The sequence below is a fragment of the Tribolium castaneum genome, chromosome 4, assembly GCF_031307605.1.
Source record: "Tribolium castaneum strain GA2 chromosome 4, icTriCast1.1, whole genome shotgun sequence".
Lineage (NCBI taxonomy): Eukaryota > Metazoa > Arthropoda > Insecta > Coleoptera > Tenebrionidae > Tribolium > Tribolium castaneum.
The window spans coordinates 21,829,168-21,848,093 of record NC_087397.1 but is presented as its reverse complement, the minus strand read 5'-3'; the positions used below and the strand labels follow the sequence as shown (position 1 = coordinate 21,848,093).

The following is an 18,926-nucleotide window of genomic DNA, read 5'->3' as shown; positions in this document are numbered from 1 at the left end:
AAAATTTTAAAAGCCAAAATACAAATAATTATAAAATTGTTTGAAATTTGGACATCCCTGGCAAACCATCAAAAATCAGGTTCCTGGTCCGTTTTATCCTCCATAAAGTAACAACAGAAATTTCGCTTTCATAATCAGTTTTCTTTAACGCATGGACCAATGTGACATGGTAATTTTAGAATCCGATTAACCGGCGACTGGCTAATTCCAGTTTTTTACAAATTTGCCTCTACTTGATATGTGAGCTGATGACTCTTATTTCATTATCAGGATTTATTGCATTCTCTGGCGTTTTTATTTTGGTCAATTTAGAAGAATACAACTTCCAATTGTCTAAAAACTTTTGTCTGTCGAATGCTAGAGTCCAAATTTTCGGCTGTTACTTAATACATTCTTTTGACACTCAAAAATCAATATTATGTCGAAATTTTGATCAAAAAAATGTTTGAAAAAGAATTGTCAAGTATCATTGCCACTGAAGTCAAGATAGTGTCCGGATTTCATGCCAATTAAACATAACTAAATATATCAAGTTATAAATATAATGTATAATGAGTTGTATAATGTCCAATAATGTATAATGGGTTGCATTTAAAGATCGTCAGGGTCGCAAAGTTATGTGAATTACCCTGTATAAACAAAAACTAAATCTGATCATAAAACTATCACAATATAAATCAAATTAAAAAAAGTAAAAAAGTATTAAAACCCTTGTGTTTCCATGGTCTCTTCTTTATAATATCATAATCTAACTACCAAATCATTATTTTCATCATCAAAAATTTCTTCTACATAAGGAACCTGTAGCTGAATTCACAGAACTAACTCTTATCTAGAACACTACCTTCACTGTGGTTTCCTTGCCTACAATCTCTCGATCAGTCTGTGAAAAAGCTCTGGATCAACGCCAACCCCCTTTTGATCAGGTAATTTTGCAGAATCGTAAAAAGATCGACCCTCAACACTCGAGAATGTATCGTGGAGGGCAGTTTACAACCCCTTGGCGATCTCTTAGCGACCGACTCTTTTTTATTTCCTCTCCCTTGTTGCGTTTTCGTTAGTTAAAAAGCTTCGCCTCGTTTCGTGCTGCTTTTCTCCGACAACAGAATAAAACAAAAGTGCACAACAACGGAAATGTGTAATCCCTTTTCTGACGCTCGAAAATAGAAGAGAAAAGCCCTTTTCCAGATGTCCGTACAATTAAAATTTTGCGTTACACCTACGCTCGTATAATATATTACAGCAGGTATCACATAATTATGAATAATAGGAGACAAGTTCAGTTGTGCGACACTGCGATACGAAAAAACGTAATGTTGGAAAAAAAATGCTAAAATCAATAAATTCTACGAACCAACCTCACATAAACTTTTAATGTTAGCAGAACATAAATTATCGTAAACTTTCGATTTGCTCTGAATTTATATGTAGATTTATGCATCCGACTCCAGTGAGAGCATCCCCTTAACAACATATCCTAGTGCACATGTGAGTTCCCTGCTGATAATTCGAAGGAAACATATTTCCAAGTGCATGCCCTCTGAGTGCACGGTAAATGTGGAAAATTATGATCCCCTTACCAATATCCGGCACATGTCCTGAATACAGATCGTTTTCAGATTCCTCTGATATCGATAAACATAACGAAATACGAGCCTTAAGTTGGTCACCGACACAATACGAAACAGTGGCTGTAATACGATTTATATAAAATACACTCTCGTAAAAGAAAACCGCAAATTTCCTTTTAAATAAAAAACCACAGCACGTACAGGTGATCATAAATGGTTTGCTGTAGGTACGTAAATGAAAATTCACAACTCGGAAAAAGGTGGTCGTTCATTTTTATTAACAAGAGACTATATTATTATTTTTTTTATGTCTGATCTACTCTTATTAATGATACAAAGCTCAATTAGTAATAGCTACCTGAGTAAATCCAAATATACTTACATCTATCACAGAAAAAGAATTATTAGAAACTTAACGCAGGATTCTGAAATCATATGGACTAAAGTGTTACTTTACTTAAACCCAAAATCGTCCGAAAAATCATCGTATAAATTGTTTTAAAGATAACCGAAAATGTAAACATGTGTTAATGTACCATGAGATTAAAATTGTTCTGAATTAAAGCAATAAGCTGTGTCTGCGGAACTTAAGCCACAATTTAGCCGTTTAGTCACGGCCGCACTTTTAAGGTTATGTTGTCTTATACAGCTAAGATGTGGCAAAAGTAACATTTCACTTTCAAGACTTGCTCTAATTGAGTACATTTTCAATCTCATATTATCACACTATGTTCAATCGTAAAATGGTATTTGGTATGTTAAATTTGAACTATCACGTGTTAAAAGTATATTGTCCAAAATAATTAAATTTGTAAGAACAATGCAATGTTGTTTATTTAATTAGTCGTTGAATTAATAAAAGTTTGTTCGATGCGGCAAATCTTTTAGTTAGATTTTTAAACATTTAAATATTTTCAAATTTCTCATCGATGATGAGGCCTCATCTGTTCAAATAATTATAAATTATAATGAACAAAATGCAAAATGTTGCTGTTCGAAGTCAACTGTGGTGGCGGGTGCTTATCCAATAAGACACATAGGTACTTTTAATAGTTTAATGAATAAATAAAAAAGTGAACAATTTGAGGAGAAACTTATCGCACTGCCCGGAGTACGTACTATATGCGACGACGTTCGTACCATTTCTCTCGAGGGTTGGAGAACCTGAGGGAAAGGTCTGGTCTGTCAAGGACTCAAACAGAGCAGGTAGTTTTTCAAATACACTACACAACTAATATTAATAAAAAATGCTGCATAATATGTAATGTTTAGATACATTTTTTGGTCTTGTACATGACTTGCTTATGATACTGTATTTTTTTCATGGCATTTAAAAGATTGTTTTTTCTATAAAAACATTTAAATGTTTAACCCGTCAAAACTTGTTATTAGCTGTTTCAAAACTAAGTAAACATCGCATTTGCTTTCAAAATTAGTTGTTATAGATTATTTATGCACTTCAAAAAATAAATAGTTAATGTAATTTATAGTTTCAATGAGAGATTGTTAAACCTTGTAGACAATATCATAAGGGAAAAAGATGTAGGAAGATGCACTTGTTTTATTAGGTTTTTCCAAGGCATTCGACACTATAGATCATGTGCTCGTCTGTTTTGTGCTAAATTGTCTTTTTGTGGGTTCGATGATGTTACACAATTAAACAATATTTTGTCTAACAGTAAAGCGGTATCAAGTGGAGTGCCACAAGGCTCTGTGCTAGGGCCTTTATTATTTTTACTTTATACCTTTGATATTTTTACGGTTGCAAAATATTCAAGAGTAACTGGTTTTGCAGATGATACCCAAGTTTCTATATCTTTTAAATTATCAAACATAAACAATGCCTGCAATAACTTAAATTCCGATTTAAACTTAATTTTCAGATTTAGCGAAGGACATATCCTTAAACTAAATCCAAGCAAATGCAAAGTTATATGTTTTGCCCCCAAAAAAAAGTTACAACTAGTTAAGAAACCAATTAAAGTTAAAATAAATAACCAAACGTTGAATATGATTAGTGAAATCAAATTAAATAAAGCATTAAATTTGTTTTAGAGCAGCCATAAACATTTTGTACAATTCATTGTGTTCATCCAATCAGAAAACCATATTTTGAAGTATTTTTTCATTATCATTTTTCCTCAATAAAAGTTATCATAATCGAATCGGACATATAAAAGTAGATATACCAACAAAAATAAAATAAACAAAAAGTGTCAATAATAATCAAACTCGAATTTTCAATTACCAAGTACAACAGTACCTTTTGATCGTTATTGTGCTTTCCAAACTTTTGTAAGGTAAAAAAGTGTCCTTAAGATAATCGTAAAATACCTTAATTTGTGTGCACCTTAGAAACTCTTCTCTGAAGTAAAAACTTTGAATAAGCTTCCCATATTTTAGAAACAACTTACATGCTTATATTTTAAAGTAGGTTAAAACGGAGACGATGTGATAAGAAAAGGGAAGAAAAAGTTAACAGCTTAGTGAGTTAGATAATTGCACAATGATATAAAAATATAAGGAATTTGTTATTCATGTAAATAATCTTTCAAGCATGATACAAGATAGCCAGACGGAAGACTATAAAGATAAACAATTTTTAAATCAACTCAAGTGTGAAAATCCTTTTAAAATTTCAATCATGCACTACATTTTTATCCAACTAAGTTAGCACAAAACGAAATGGCTTTGTTGCTTCGATTTCACTTTTCAAACAACTAGTCGCGGTTATAATTAGATTCCCACATCCTAAAACAGAGAGTTCGGCGGTTTTGCTTCTCTTGATCAAACATGAATTTAATTTAAATTCAGTTAAAGCGGTCATGTGGTGTAAATAGTCAAGAACAAAATTAACATACACACATCGAGATTAATTATTCGAGCGTTCGGATTTGCAACCACCACAAAAAAAATCCATATGGCGAAAAACGCGAAATTAAGTGCTCCAAAATCAAACACGCATCCATCAATTTTGTCGATATTTACAGTCCGATAATTTATCAAAATGCTTCGAACAATGGCGTAATCAAAAGCAAAATCCTGGCATGTGACTATAATGCAATGGATAGCGGGCATATTAAATTTCATCTCGAAAATGTGTGTTGTTATTAAGAATCAATAAAAAACGAATAAAAGTACATAATAACTGAACAACAATTAAAAAAAGATCGCATCGTGTCATTTGGAATGAATCCAAGAAAACGCAACATTATTGCCGCCTCGGAAAGCTTCACCGTCTGACATGAATAAAGGACTCGACCCAATTAACTGAGTTATTCCTCTGAATATTTAACATTACTTGAGTCGTAGGATGCCATGTCACGTGTTCGCCAGAAAATTGGAACGTCGATGTAAGTGTACACCTTGTCAAGAACAGCAAGTGACTATTATAGTTACAGAGTTAACCAATTTGCATACATTATTGTTTCGAGAACAAAATCTCGTCTGCATTGCAGAATTGGAGGCGCACCCTTAACACGGGTAATAATTACAAATGCTACTACACCGAAGGACAATCTTATTACTTCAAAAGGTCCGTTCTACACCCTCCACTGCCTCCGTGATATACTACGGTGTAAAGGGTTTGTCTAGGTAGATGCAAAATGTCTTTGTAACTCCCTGAAGCGTACCATTAATCTTTAAATGTTAAAACATCTAAACAATTACACAAAAAGATCAGAACCAAGACGCTTCTTGTTTTAACTATTTATCTTTATGTGATACAAACTACACTCACCGGCAAAATTATCGCATCACTTAAATTGCTAGATTTTGAGGCTTAAAGTTCTGAAATAGTACTGACATCGATGATTTAAGGTAGCTGCATTCTCACGTAACTTCGACGACTAACAGTTTTTAAAACAATAGGTGTAGATTCATGGCTAGCTAATTACATGTAAAGTTACCAAAATCACAGCAGGGCACATAGAAAGAAGGCAGTTATCCAAGCCCGAAAAGGTAATATCAGGTAATAATGAATAATTGCCTCCGAATGCCAAAGTTGCCTCCAGTAAACCTTATCCAAGCCAAAAAAAAATGTATTGAGAAAAATTCATTTTTTGGCTTTTTTTGATAATCAATAAGTTGTAGTTTAATTGTTACCGTTACAGTTGGAAGTTTAGTTTAATTTAACGTCCAGTTAATTTTTTAAATTTAAGTAATAAAAAAATAATTTTTTCATGTGATGCGATAATTTCGCTGTTGAGTGTAGTTTGTTAACAAAAGTGATTAATAATTTATACTGTTTACAACACGAACAAGGGATAGCAAATGAGTGCCATTAATATTTGGTTGTGATCAGGTTGATAACCACCCTTTTTTTAAATTATTACCAAATCAAACTAAACTTCATCTTTTCATTAAAATTAACCGTAAATTCAATGCAAGAAAAACGATGAAACTTCAGTAAAAATCAGTTGTCAGTAATTCAAAAAGAATAAGATGTAAGGTGAGAAAAGTAATTTTTCCAAGTAAGTTTGTCTATGAAAAATGCATCCGAAAACAGACCGCCAGGAGCCACAAAAATTATATCTTAACAACCGTTTTGGGTACAATTTATGTAACAGAGGTAGATAATAAATCGTAAAGCGTTTGTTAAGATTAAAAAGCCCCATATAAAGCAAGTTTTGATATTTTAACGCCCGAATTACAAAAAGAGAAAAAAGAGTGCATTAATGACGTTTATACATACAAAGTCTTTTCGTTTTCAAAATAAAAATCATTGAAAATTAGATAAAATTTTGCTGTGCGCTAATGATTTAAAAAAGTGAGTATGATTGCTTAGATACCGTCACTCTTAGAAGCACTAACAATTAATTTCTGACTAAGGTACTGGATGCTGTCTTGGACAGAGGTACTACCATCATGATTTAGACAATGACAGCGGCTTTTTGACCTTGACAATTTTTCTTGTCAAATCGAAAATACTGTCAAAAACGGATATTTTAGATTAATTTTTGTATCAATTAATTGTGACACTGACACTAAATCTTTCAAATCTTGACTTTTTTTGGCACTTTTTCAAGGTCAAAAAACCGCTGCCATTGTTAAACTCATATGATGGCAGTACCTCTGTCCATGACAGCCATCCAGTACCTTATTTCTGACTATGAGTGTGAATAGTAGCGTCGAATGTGTGTGGAAAGGGGTTAATTTATCGTCATTATTTTTAACATAATAAATAAAATTTTTGTTAGTAGGTTATGCTGAGAAGATCTAAGAACACTAGTAAAACGTTAGTATAAACTTTTATGCGATGTACAGTAAAATAAAAACCACAGTGTATGTACATACGGTGACGTTGATAATGTTATGTATTCTTTTACCGTAGATGGGAATTGATTTTGGTGTTTGAATTTAATTTTTTTTGAAAATAAAATTTTATTAACAGGCAATCATACAATTAATTAGACTTTTCTTTTTCCGACATTTCATGTTAATATTAGAAAACAGAATGACAATATAAGCTTGATAGTATAAATCTAAAAACAAATAATTTTTATTAATTGCAAAAAGTTGATCTAATAATAATTTATTATGCTGTTTTTGAAGTAATTAGTATTCAAAAAAATATTTAATTATAATTACTTACTAGGTAATACATTTTTCATAGTTTTAATTAAAAATCCAAAATTTTTTCATGGCCTACCATTAAGAAAAAGCAAAATATTATGTTTTTTTAGTATTTGAAAATAATGTATTACATAAATAGACATATTAAATCATCAAAAAATAAAAGCTTTTTACAAATATCACAACCGACTGTGATACCCATTTAAAAAATAATACTTTAAGTTATTACAACTAAACGAATGGTTAAAAAAATCTTTAATAACATTATTAAATTGTCTGTAAAACAGTGCCTGAATAATGTCTTTGTTTCAAATGTGTTTCTTATATAATAGAAAAGATGTTTTTTTTTAATTTCGCTAAAATGTCAACTTTTGTTTATAAGTCGAAAACAAAAAACAACAGCAAGATGCGGTTTTAACCAAAATTATTTTCTCAAAAAAACCGACCCGAGAATATGTCACACGTTTTTCTCTAAACCTCCTAGTTTCGGAGATCCCCTATTCGGACATTCAAAATGTACATACATCCTCTCTTAAACGTAATCTTATACGTAATCACTAACTAGAACTGTCATTAAAAACAATAAATAAATAAAAATTCAATTTAAAAAAATCACCATCAAAATAAAAATGTTCCAAGTTTTATAGCCAAGACAACAATAAATGTGTCTAGTCGAATAAAAAAATAAGTTAAAATTTTAAACGATAATTAATTTACTAAGTTACCATTTGATACTTTGATAATGTTCAAATTTCTTAAAGTATTGCTGTGGGACATTAAAAACCAATTTTGGTAAACATTTTTTTTAAAGTTATTAGAGTATTTTCAATAATGGTAAAATATCTTTAATTATGAGATAATTGATCGCTTTTATTATAAAATTGGAGATATTAAAACGTTAATTACTCAAAAACTTTCGCATAATTCTAACTTAGCAATTACAGCTCAGAAAATTAAAAAAAATAGATCAAACATTTAACCCAAAAATTGGTTTTTAATATCTCACAGCAATCCCTTAAAAATTTTCAACAATATTAAAGTATCAATTGGTAGCACAGAATTTCAATCTTACTATTTTTTAGTGTTTCCGCGTTTGAGCTTTTAGTTTCTTACCCTGTACAAAATCCACTGCATGATTTCTCAAAGGTGATGTATCAGATTAGTTTGTATTACTAGGTATTTAGTGTATTTTTTAAAATTTAAACATCTGAAAGTTAATAATAGGTTTACTGGTGCGTTGGAATAGCCTGTATATCCCCAACAAGATTTATTCATGTTAGTGACAACAAGACGACGATGTCGAGATGACAACACGAGGGTATCAAGTACAACATGTAATTTACGTAATGGAAAAAATGAGAAAAAACTTCAGCAATTCATTCAGCATACAATTTGATCCTTTCTTTACTTGACAATCCACCCGCTTTATGTATGCACAACAAAACAAAATTCCATTCCAATCAAACCTTCACTTTGGAAAACGAGATAATACATTTTTTATTAGTCCTTAGGTATTTTATACCGCAAAGTTCAGATGACAAAACTTTTAACCTACTAGAACCCATAAAAATACAGTAATTAATGCACATACTAATAGGAAAATTGTCAAAAAAACTGTTATAATCACACTCATTAATTAAATTTCAGCGCGTTCTTAAGGCATTAATTAAAATAAGACATCGGGTTGCAAAGAGAAGAAGATTTATAAAAGCAACAAAAATCAATACCCTTCTAAAACTAAAGTATTCTGCATGAAAGATCAAAGTAAAAAAGTAGTGCCGCTTATTAAACATCACGCTAAAATATACAAACTACACAAAGTCAAACTATAACAAAATTTCAGAGTTTATTTCTCACACAAGAATTTAGAGAAAATTTTCACGACTTGAAGACAAAAAATCAACCATTTAAAACTAGGCGTAACATATCCGTACCAAACTAGTTATAATTTTGTGTTATTAATATGGCTTCAGTCAATATAATCTACACGAGAAAATGTAATTGCTTCTAGCCATTCATCATGTAAATGCAATGCTATTGCCTGATGCTGCTATAAACCGTTAACTAATGAATTGAAAACAAAAGATTGTTCCAACAGACTGTTCTTCTTTTGTTACATATTCCAATTAGTTTAATTAGACTTTGCCATGATATCAGATTTTATCGTTTTCTAAAATAAAAGATCTTTCGTTGTTATTCTATTTCAGTTCTCTTATCTCCAGCAATATGAAAAATTATAGTAATAGCACATAACCTCTATTTAGTGCAATTAGTGGATAACGTTTCATTACCTACTAAGTAACAGTATGTAATAAAAAGTTTAAAAAATTAAAAATAACTAGACTTGGATGAAGCAAAAGAAAATAATGCCTGTGCATAATTTACAAAGAAAAAATTAAACACAAATTAAAACATTAAGGCCCGATTTCTGGTACCATTAAACTTAAGTTAAATTTTATCTCTCCGTTAAAAATGATTCCAGAAACTGGACCTAAAGCTAACAAAGCGCCTATTACGTATAATATGAAGACTTAATATCAGGTGTTCATTATTAAAAAAACTCGCAGCAGGCTCTGACATTTTTACGGATTTCGTAGACCATTGTATTGTTGGTTGCCTACTAAACCAGATTATAAGAATTCATAGCCAAAGATTGCTAAATAGTGTTCAAAAGCGATGTGTTATGTTTGTGGAACAACAAGGAAGACATTTTCAACAGTTTTTATAAATAATCTGTTACCTTTTGAATTGTCAAAAAGTAAGGTTATGAGAGAACAAATTAATCACAGACATACAAAACAATTGTTTTTTTAATTTCAAAGCCCTCTAAAGTTTTTTTTTAATGAACACTTGTTAGTTAAGCTTAAAGCTTTACACTATTAATTGCTTATCAATAAGCAAGTTGATTTAATAAAAAATAAACAATTTTTTTAATATCACAATAATTTAACAATAAATTCAATATTCAATATTAAGATCAGTGTATTAAACGTTTAAAATAATAAACATATGAAAACATGCAATAAAATTAAATTGTAATAAAGTCAAAAATGGTGGATGCGCCGGGTTAGAACCACCTTAAAATTGATGTTTTTCAAATTGATATTTAAAATAGTTTACAAAATTCATTTGATTACATTGTAATACTTAAGGTTTATCATTTCTTAATATCAACAGAATAATTCCTTGAATAAATCATTATTCAATACTCTTAAACTACTATTGAATTTTCTTTCATAGAAACATTCTTATATTGAACAATCATTTTTACAGAAGTTTTATACCAATTAAGGTAATAACGTGTTTGTCGTATCACGTAATTTAGAATTGATGTGTACAGCTAATTCCATTCTGGTTTGACTATATCAGTATCGTATATCAAAATTATGAAAACAATGTAACATACTCTAACAAACTCTAGCCCTACACATTCATTATTTAAACGTCCATTAACAAGCAAATTACATTCTTCGCAGTAAGCATGGTCATATCATGACTACATAATTCTGTTGAATTTCATGTATCAATCGATAAAAAAACATCGTCTACTCAATATTACAAACTTAATTAAAAATGTGATGGTAAAGATTATTAAAATAATTTCAAATTTCATTATCCACAAAAATCTACACCAATTAGTTTGACGATCCCTTGTGTGTACTCAAGCTCGAATTTATGTATCGAGAGGAAATTGGAAGTCGAATGCAATATGTATCCGACGATAACAGCAATGCATTCGTTTATGATCGTGTAAACGCGTCTTCCAATAACATCAAGTCGTCTTTTTGTTTCCTAAAGTAAAGATTTCCAAATAAACACATCAGCTGTTGTTCAGCACGTTCAACAATTTTATTTTTCAATTAGAGAACACGAAGCGAACGCTTTTATTAAAAACTGGCAATTCTCGAGACGAAAACGAAAAGAACACACGACAGTACAAAAGCTTGTTTATTTAATCCCACATTAAAAATTAAATTCTTTACAATTCTCTTGTTCGCTTGTTAATTAGCACAAAAAAAACTTCATTTAATTTGATAGAACCAAAGAAACCCATCAGGCAATAAAACGTTTGTGAAAAATAAGCTTCTAAAATTAAAGAGACGTAGCGAATAATAGGGTAAAATGTTATAAATCATCGACCTAAGACAAGCGCATTATTATGGCCTTAGGTAAACAACAGCCATTATATCCCAATCTACAACCCTTTAAGCTCAACAAAAAATAATCATGAAGCAACTGATTCCATGATTGATTAATTTTACACTAAGAAAATTTCAATTTTTTCCAAGTGAGAGAACAATTTTTGTTGATTGGATAAAACAGCATCATGTATTCAGTATCGACTAGATGTAGGTATCTATCTATACTGCAGTTGTAATTCATGATGCGGTAACATATATCTCCTACTTTCACAGAGTATCGATTTCGGTTTCCAAAATGATACAAGTGCTACTAAAAACGCAGAATCAATTTATTTTTATAGACGTTCAGTATGTCAAACCTTTTTGAAGAATTGTTTCAATAGCAACTTCCAAGTTTCAAATACGTTTCCAACAACACCAGAAACACATACTTTCTCATAAATTTTTATATGTAGTCAAAACCTTACCTCATTCAAAAAATATAAAATTTTCTCTTCGTGTCTCCCTATATTGATGGAAGACACCTCATATCATATTTCGCACGTAATATTGAATGCCGCAAAAAACTTCTTTCTTATTCATTCATGTTGTCCAAAGCCGCATAAAACCCAGAATGCACGGTTTTGTATTGCTCCCCGATTGCATTCTGCAAACTTGCCACGAATGTAAAACACTCTCAGGTAGTCAGTCCCACGTTTGCTTTTAGGAAGCGTGTCCAAAAAGCCCAATTCCCTTGAGCGCCATTTCAGACCCCTCCGGCTTATTTGGCTCTAAATCACTATGTCTATATTGAAAAGTAAAATCACTAAAAAGTTTCATCGGAGGAATTTACGCGTTCGATCGCAATTACCTAAAAAAGCGAAAAGTACTCTCAAAAAGTTTCAGCGTAATTTACAAGTGCAAAAAGGCAGAATGGCTTGTCTATTACTGACAACTAATAAACAAAGTTTCCATCCAAAATCTAATAGCAAGGTATTATCAAAATAATATTTAACCGAAAAAAAAACAAACAGAAAATTATGTTAAGAGATAATCACCAAAAAATAACCATGAAAAAGAAAAAACATTACCTAACCTTGCATTCTACGTAATAAAAACACAAATGAAGATGTACAGTCACATAAAATAAAAATGACGCATCCATAAACGCCTACAATGTAGTTCCTGTCATAAATCGTCGTAAACTGGTTTGATTACGATTTAGAACTAACTGATAAACAAAATTAAAGATTAATTAAAATCTTTGACGACTTCTTAGCTAATTCATGACAAGTTTTGAGCAATAACTGCCTTTCTGCATTAAAAACGTGCTAAAACGAATTGATAAAAACAGAAATAACTAGATTTTAGACCAAATTTTGTCATTTTTCCAAAAGTCGAAAAACTAATAATATGTTTGCAAATTGAATTATTATTATTTAGGTAATTAAATAATATATATTAAAGCTAATGTTATTTTTGCCTATTCAATTAGGTATATTTCACTTAGAATAAAACATTCATTTACTCCACAAGATTTGGGCAAAAAATGTCCAAAACTCACAAAAACACTCGTAAGTCAAAACTGATGGTATAATAATCGCTTCTTGTGCAAAACACATAAAATTTTGATATTGTTAAAACCTCATCTTTTCAAGGCTCCTAGCTGAAAAATAACGAATTAGATTAAAATTGATAAAGAAATTTTGGTCAATAGTCAACTCAGTCAACTCAGGTTTTTTTTGAGATATTTTGCTAAAAAAGTTAAATCTAGCACTACATAGCTATTATTTTTTCGAAGGTTTTATGACCTTTCCAAAGTCAGAGCTCTTGTTAGTTCACCAAAAAATCACCAAAATAGACCGAAATTAGTATTTTAAGCAAAATTTCTTCAAAAATAAGCCGAAAACCCATAAACGTTTATTCAAAAAATAAGTTACATTAATATTTTTCAAGCAAATAGACACGGAATTAAAGTTTGAGAACCATGGTAACAAATTAGAGAGTCTAAGGGTCGGTTTACAGAAAGCGAAATTAAGATTTAATTCGAAATTAAACTAATTCGAATTAAGTTGCCATTTAAAATGCATTGACAAATGTCAAGTTAATCGCGATTAAAATTTAATTGCAATTAAAATTTTCTGTAAACCGGCTCTAAGTCTTAGACCTAAAATTGTGTAATTCTTTTTTGATAAAAAACACTTATTATTAAGATTTCATAAAAATCAACTGCTCTAAAGAAAAGAAATTGTTGAGTGTAGGTTTTTCAAGATTTGTTATTTGTATTATTAAGATCTTTAATTGTTAAAATTTATTATAATCATTAATCTCATCTGCAGTTAAATTTTCTGGACATAATTTAATTTAGGTTTACGGCAAGTTAAGATTTTAATTTCCAAGCTAATCAGAATTTCTTAAAAGTTGTCTATTTTGTTATTTTATAGTTTCTAATAGTTACTAAATACAATCTTTAGTATACATGGTGATTCAAAAACACCGGACAATCTCTCGTATGCTGAAAAAAAACATCAAATTGAATTAAAATTTCCTAGGGCAAAAATTTGTTTAAACCATTTTTTACGAGATATAGCTCCTTAAAGTTAAATTTTTAAGTTAAGTTTTTGTGCAAAATGACAGCTTTTGAGACATTAAACAAATACGACCTGTTGAAAAAAATCAACAATTGATGTCTTATGATAATGACTAGCCATGTTTTAACTTATGTTTACTTATAACGATGTTTCTGTATACAATAAATTAAATACTCATTTGAAATCACTTCCTATAAACAGATTTCGCAATAAAGTTAAAAACTTTTTCTTTTTAAGTAACCAGACAAATAGCATTAAAATATTAATAAAAATCAATTACTTTTCGTTTGCTAATAATATTTACTTTCCTCTTTTATTTTTATTTCTTTTCTTATTTTGATTTTGTTTATCACATTTATTTTTTATTATTTAAGCACGATTATAATTATTTTATTTTCCTGTATTTTATGTTTGGGTTAAGTTGGAGTAGCTTCGGCTAAACTTTGCCCATAATAAAAACTATTTATTATTATTATATACAAAAAAAAAGAAAAAACAAAATAGCAAAAATCGACACCGTTGCTAAAGAAAACAAATTAAAAAATATATCAAAATTAAGTTGTTTGAAAAAAAATCTTACTTCATTTTTGTGCTTAACAGAACGTTTTTTAACACCATACGAGAGTTTGTCCGTCACTTTTGAATCACCCTGTATTGTAAATAAATACATTTATTATAAATGCTTCATTGGACTAACGCCCGGTTAACCATTCATAAAAAAATAGTAACACTATTTTGATTTTATATCTTCAGTTGTTATCGAAGAATTTTGGTGACATTATATTTTTTGACTTTTTCAGTGGAATGCATAGTCCTAATAATAATATTTGAAATAATTTAAAAAAATGCTAAATTAATTTTCTCTTCGATAGTTTTAACCTCTATTACACTAGATACTCTGTTTAGACTTCTTAAAGAAGCATTCAATTTTTATGTTGCACGACGCCGTGTACCTTGCATTTTTTTTAATAAAACTTTTGGTAATTATTAATACTTTCTTTTAGCTCATTTTATGTTTACTACGCTACTAATATGAAAGAAAACACTTAAATAAATTGGTTTCTGTAGAATTGTTCTTTATATGACATTACTTAATGTTGTTAAAAACCAAGTACCAATAACGTGATTTTATCTTCTTTCACGGTAGCAAAGTTTCTTGTTGTTAAAACTGTGACTTTAGAAAAACAGTTCCACCAGTTGTAAATAGAGTTAGTTATCCGGTGAAACGTGTCTGTCACTATGTACGTGGGAGTCCTTTCCAGGCACTCTGAAAGTGCTTCGGAGATTTAACTCTTCCGGTTGCTTTGTGGAACATAGTCGGTCCACACTGGCAAAGGACCACTAATCAATTCGAGCTTCCAGATCCGTATATAAAATGCGAGATAATGAATAGCTGTGGCCAATTGTTGAAACACAAGGCTTTTTGTTATGAGGGTTGCTTTTAGGTTTTGAGATTTATAGCTTCAGTACAGTATTTGTTAGACAAGTTTTTAGTACATAACTGGGGAATGCGATAAACATTCTCAGAAAGTTGTGATTTATGAATTTACAATATTATACTTGTACATTTATTTTGTTTTATTTTTTCGGTATCGACTCGGAAAAATGAAATTTGACATCGTGTGAACTCTGACAACAATACGTCGCAAACGTCGATTGGTCAGATCGTATAACCTCTAATAGCTTCGTCGATCGTTGGAGTAAAATAGATCAGATCGTGTTCACAATATTATTACCGCGTTTGTAGACGTTTCGAGTGTGAGAATGTGTGCAACACACTATGTAGCTAAAAATAATCTGCATTATGGATGTCTGAAGTAAGTCCAGACGTTGTTCATTGAAGTAAAAGAAAGAACCAGTTTACAGAATTTTAAATTCTACTAATTGATATTACCAAAATATTGTTTGAGCATAGAAACCTGACAGTGTAAAAATGACATTGACAAATAATCGACAAAAAAACAATAATAAAAAAAGTTGAAATGTATATACAGTCACCTAAAATAAAAATTACACATCCATAAACAAACATCAAGCGTACAGTCACAATCTTTTGACTAGCCTCTGTCATAAATCATCAGAAAACATAAACTAGTTTTGATAAAAGTTCGACATTTAGTTAAAGTCTATTTTTGACCCTTTTTTCAAAATAATTAAGTTTTATTATCTTAAACGATATAATTTGGGTTAAGTTGCTTTATTTTGATCTGGAGAATCTCAGGTTTCCTTTCGTCCCCAACTTTTTGTTAGATCCACACAAATAACAACGTTTTTTTAACGTTACATCGGTTGATTTAACGTTTACGCTGAAAGTTACAACGTTGTTATTTGGTTGTATGATTACGTTTTCTTTTAACGTTCATATTACGTAGTCTAAAAACCAACTTTATTCATCTTAGGTACCAATTATTAAGTTTTGAAGCACGTCTTAACTTAACGTTGTGTTAATGTAAAAAACGTAAAAAAAGTTTTAAGTTACTGAGGTTTGTTTTAAACGTATAATTAACGTTTAAAAAAAACTAAATTAGGTGTTTAGCGTCTAACGTTAAAAAACATTCTAATAGAACGTTATATTAATGTCGTAAAACAAAAATAAAAAAAAATAATATTATTTGTAATAGAATAAAATTATTTAAATAAAAACAGCCTTTTTAAAACATTGCTTGTTGACGTTGGTTACTGGTTTTAAATTTACTGTAACTTTACGTTATATTCGTGCGTTACAAAATTGTTTAAATACTTACTAAAAAAAACGTTAGAGTTTTATGTTACAAATAACATTATTTCCGTAAACATTTTTGCATTGATCCAACGACAACATAAACGTTTTTACAACTTAATTAACGTCTCTTTCTTTACGTTATTTTTACGTTAGTGTGCTTATTGGGTGTGACTTCCTTTCACTAACAATGGCTTAAACAAATACAATTTAAAATTTTCAATTTTCATCTCTTCCAGTTTACTGTGGGAGTTGCTTTTCACATGCAAAACTAAATAGAAAACCCACCAAGTCAACTTGATTAAATAGAGAATATTCCCAACCGGAAAATGACTCATCAAAATTTAAATATGAAAAACTTCTTTTCTACAAACATATTTAATAAAAAATACAAAAAAAACAGTATCTCCGTATCTATCTAAGCACGTTTGCCGAAATTAAATTCTGAAAACAAGATTTTTATCAGCTTTTCAGATGCAATTGCACAAAATTTAATTTTCATAAAAATGTTTGCGTTGTACCTACTACTAAATTTTTCCAGGTCTTTACCACCTCAGATATAATGAAAGTTAAATGTAGTTAAATTATACGAACGGATAAACATGATAGTATCCTTAAAATCTCCAACCCTTATTCCCTTTAATTCCTTCTCCAGATTAAATGACCGTCGTCTTATTGTGTTCGCCATTTCTGTCGTAACTTCTTATAGTCCAGTGGTTGTAAACGGTCGAACGCCTCGGTGGAAACTTTCATAATGATGAGTAAAAACACGATTGATTAGAACGGAAATGTACCAACGTTCCAACTTCTTCAGAAAACCATAATTCTTTGTTTTCCCACACAATTTTTCTTAATATTATACCAATAGGAAGTTCACGAACCTTATTATGATTGTTTTAACGAAGAAAAAAAATCTTGAAAAATCGAATTTGTGGATCATGTTTTCTAGGAAATTGGAAATGAAATTACCGATCTTCGACTCGTCTGATTCGTCTTTATTACGGAAACTATAAAATCTACGACACTCCAGTAAAACTAGCCCGCCACCGTTTCAATATTTACGAGTAACACGATGTTAAAACATCTACTGTATCATCGAATTGTCAATTTAAACCACGAATAAGAAACTTGCCAGATGTTTCTAAAATAACTACAACTTGCAATTCGATTTTATCCAAAAGAAAAAGTTTGCTAAAAAATCACCTTAATGAACTGTTAGCTTTTCCTGATTAAAACTCGGACGACGGTGTATTTTTTATTCCTGAAACAGGATATACTTCCTAATGGACTCGAGTTGGTTAATTAGCTCAGTAAAGTGCAATGTTTTGCGACTAATCCTGAAACGTGCCCGATTACAATTTCCCCTTGGACTTCCTCAAACGACAATATTTAAGCCAATTTTGTGAACAATTTACAAACGAGTTTATGGAACAGTTGTTGAACGAAGCAAAAATATATCAATAATGTTAAAGGCATTGGCAACTTATTTTACGTATTTTATGTTTAACCGGAAATTAAAAATATCGTTCGTTCTATACCATTAAGTTCTCTTCACAATTAATGTCACAGTTGTTGACATAATTGACAAAATGTTGATCTAACGCACAAATAATCTATTTTTTCAGCTTAATAATCATTGTTTCAGACTTTATATTAAATTATTAAAATGCCAAGTTTTCGAAATTGTAAGTCGCGAACGATGAAATTACCTACTTTAAATCAATTTCCGAAAATTCAAAAGCAGAAGAAGGAATGTACATAAGTACCAACTCAGGATATACTCTGTAATTTGAAAAAACTCGTTTCAGATCATTTTTGTCACTTCAATTAATTCGGAAAGTAAAGCGTTAGAACCGCCTGCACCAAGTTCCATGTCTTCAAAATCATTTGATACGAACTACGCAAAAATTTAGTTTTGTCTTTGCTGCTGAATTATAAAACATTACTCGTTTTTTTCGATTAATTAGTTCGGAAAGTAAAGCGTTAGGAAAACTTAACATCTTCAGAGTGATTTGTTAAAATCTACGTATTCCAAGACCATTCCGTTTTGATTTTTGTATACAAATCGATTTAAAAGTAGGGCTACTCAATAACTCTGATATATAAGCTGTTTAGATACAATAAATTGTGAACTGTAAATGAATTGTGAAGAATTTAGACTCAAGAATTCGAAATATTAAAGAATAATAAACAGTTAATGTGATGTTTGATTGTGCTTCAAAAAATTTGGAAATTTTGGTCATACCTTAACTCCAAATGTAATATTTTTAATATTTAAAAAATAAGTAACTACCATATATGAGTATATAATATTATAATTTTTTTGTACTCCGTTTATTAAAAAAAATAC

At 30.1% G+C, this 18,926-nt stretch overlaps 1 protein-coding gene and 1 long non-coding RNA gene across 19 annotated transcripts in view; one reads left to right on the top strand and one right to left on the bottom strand.

The window, feature by feature from the left end:
* Liprin-alpha overlaps positions 1–18,926 on the bottom strand; it is a 174,024-nt gene that overhangs the window by 96,850 nt on the left and 58,248 nt on the right. The gene's annotated exons all lie outside the window — the stretch shown is intronic.
* On the top strand, positions 18,159–18,527 carry LOC135265977 (uncharacterized). Its single transcript, XR_010333888.1, has 2 exons — positions 18,159–18,330; positions 18,385–18,527. It is a non-coding gene; the product is annotated as an uncharacterized LOC135265977 (long non-coding RNA).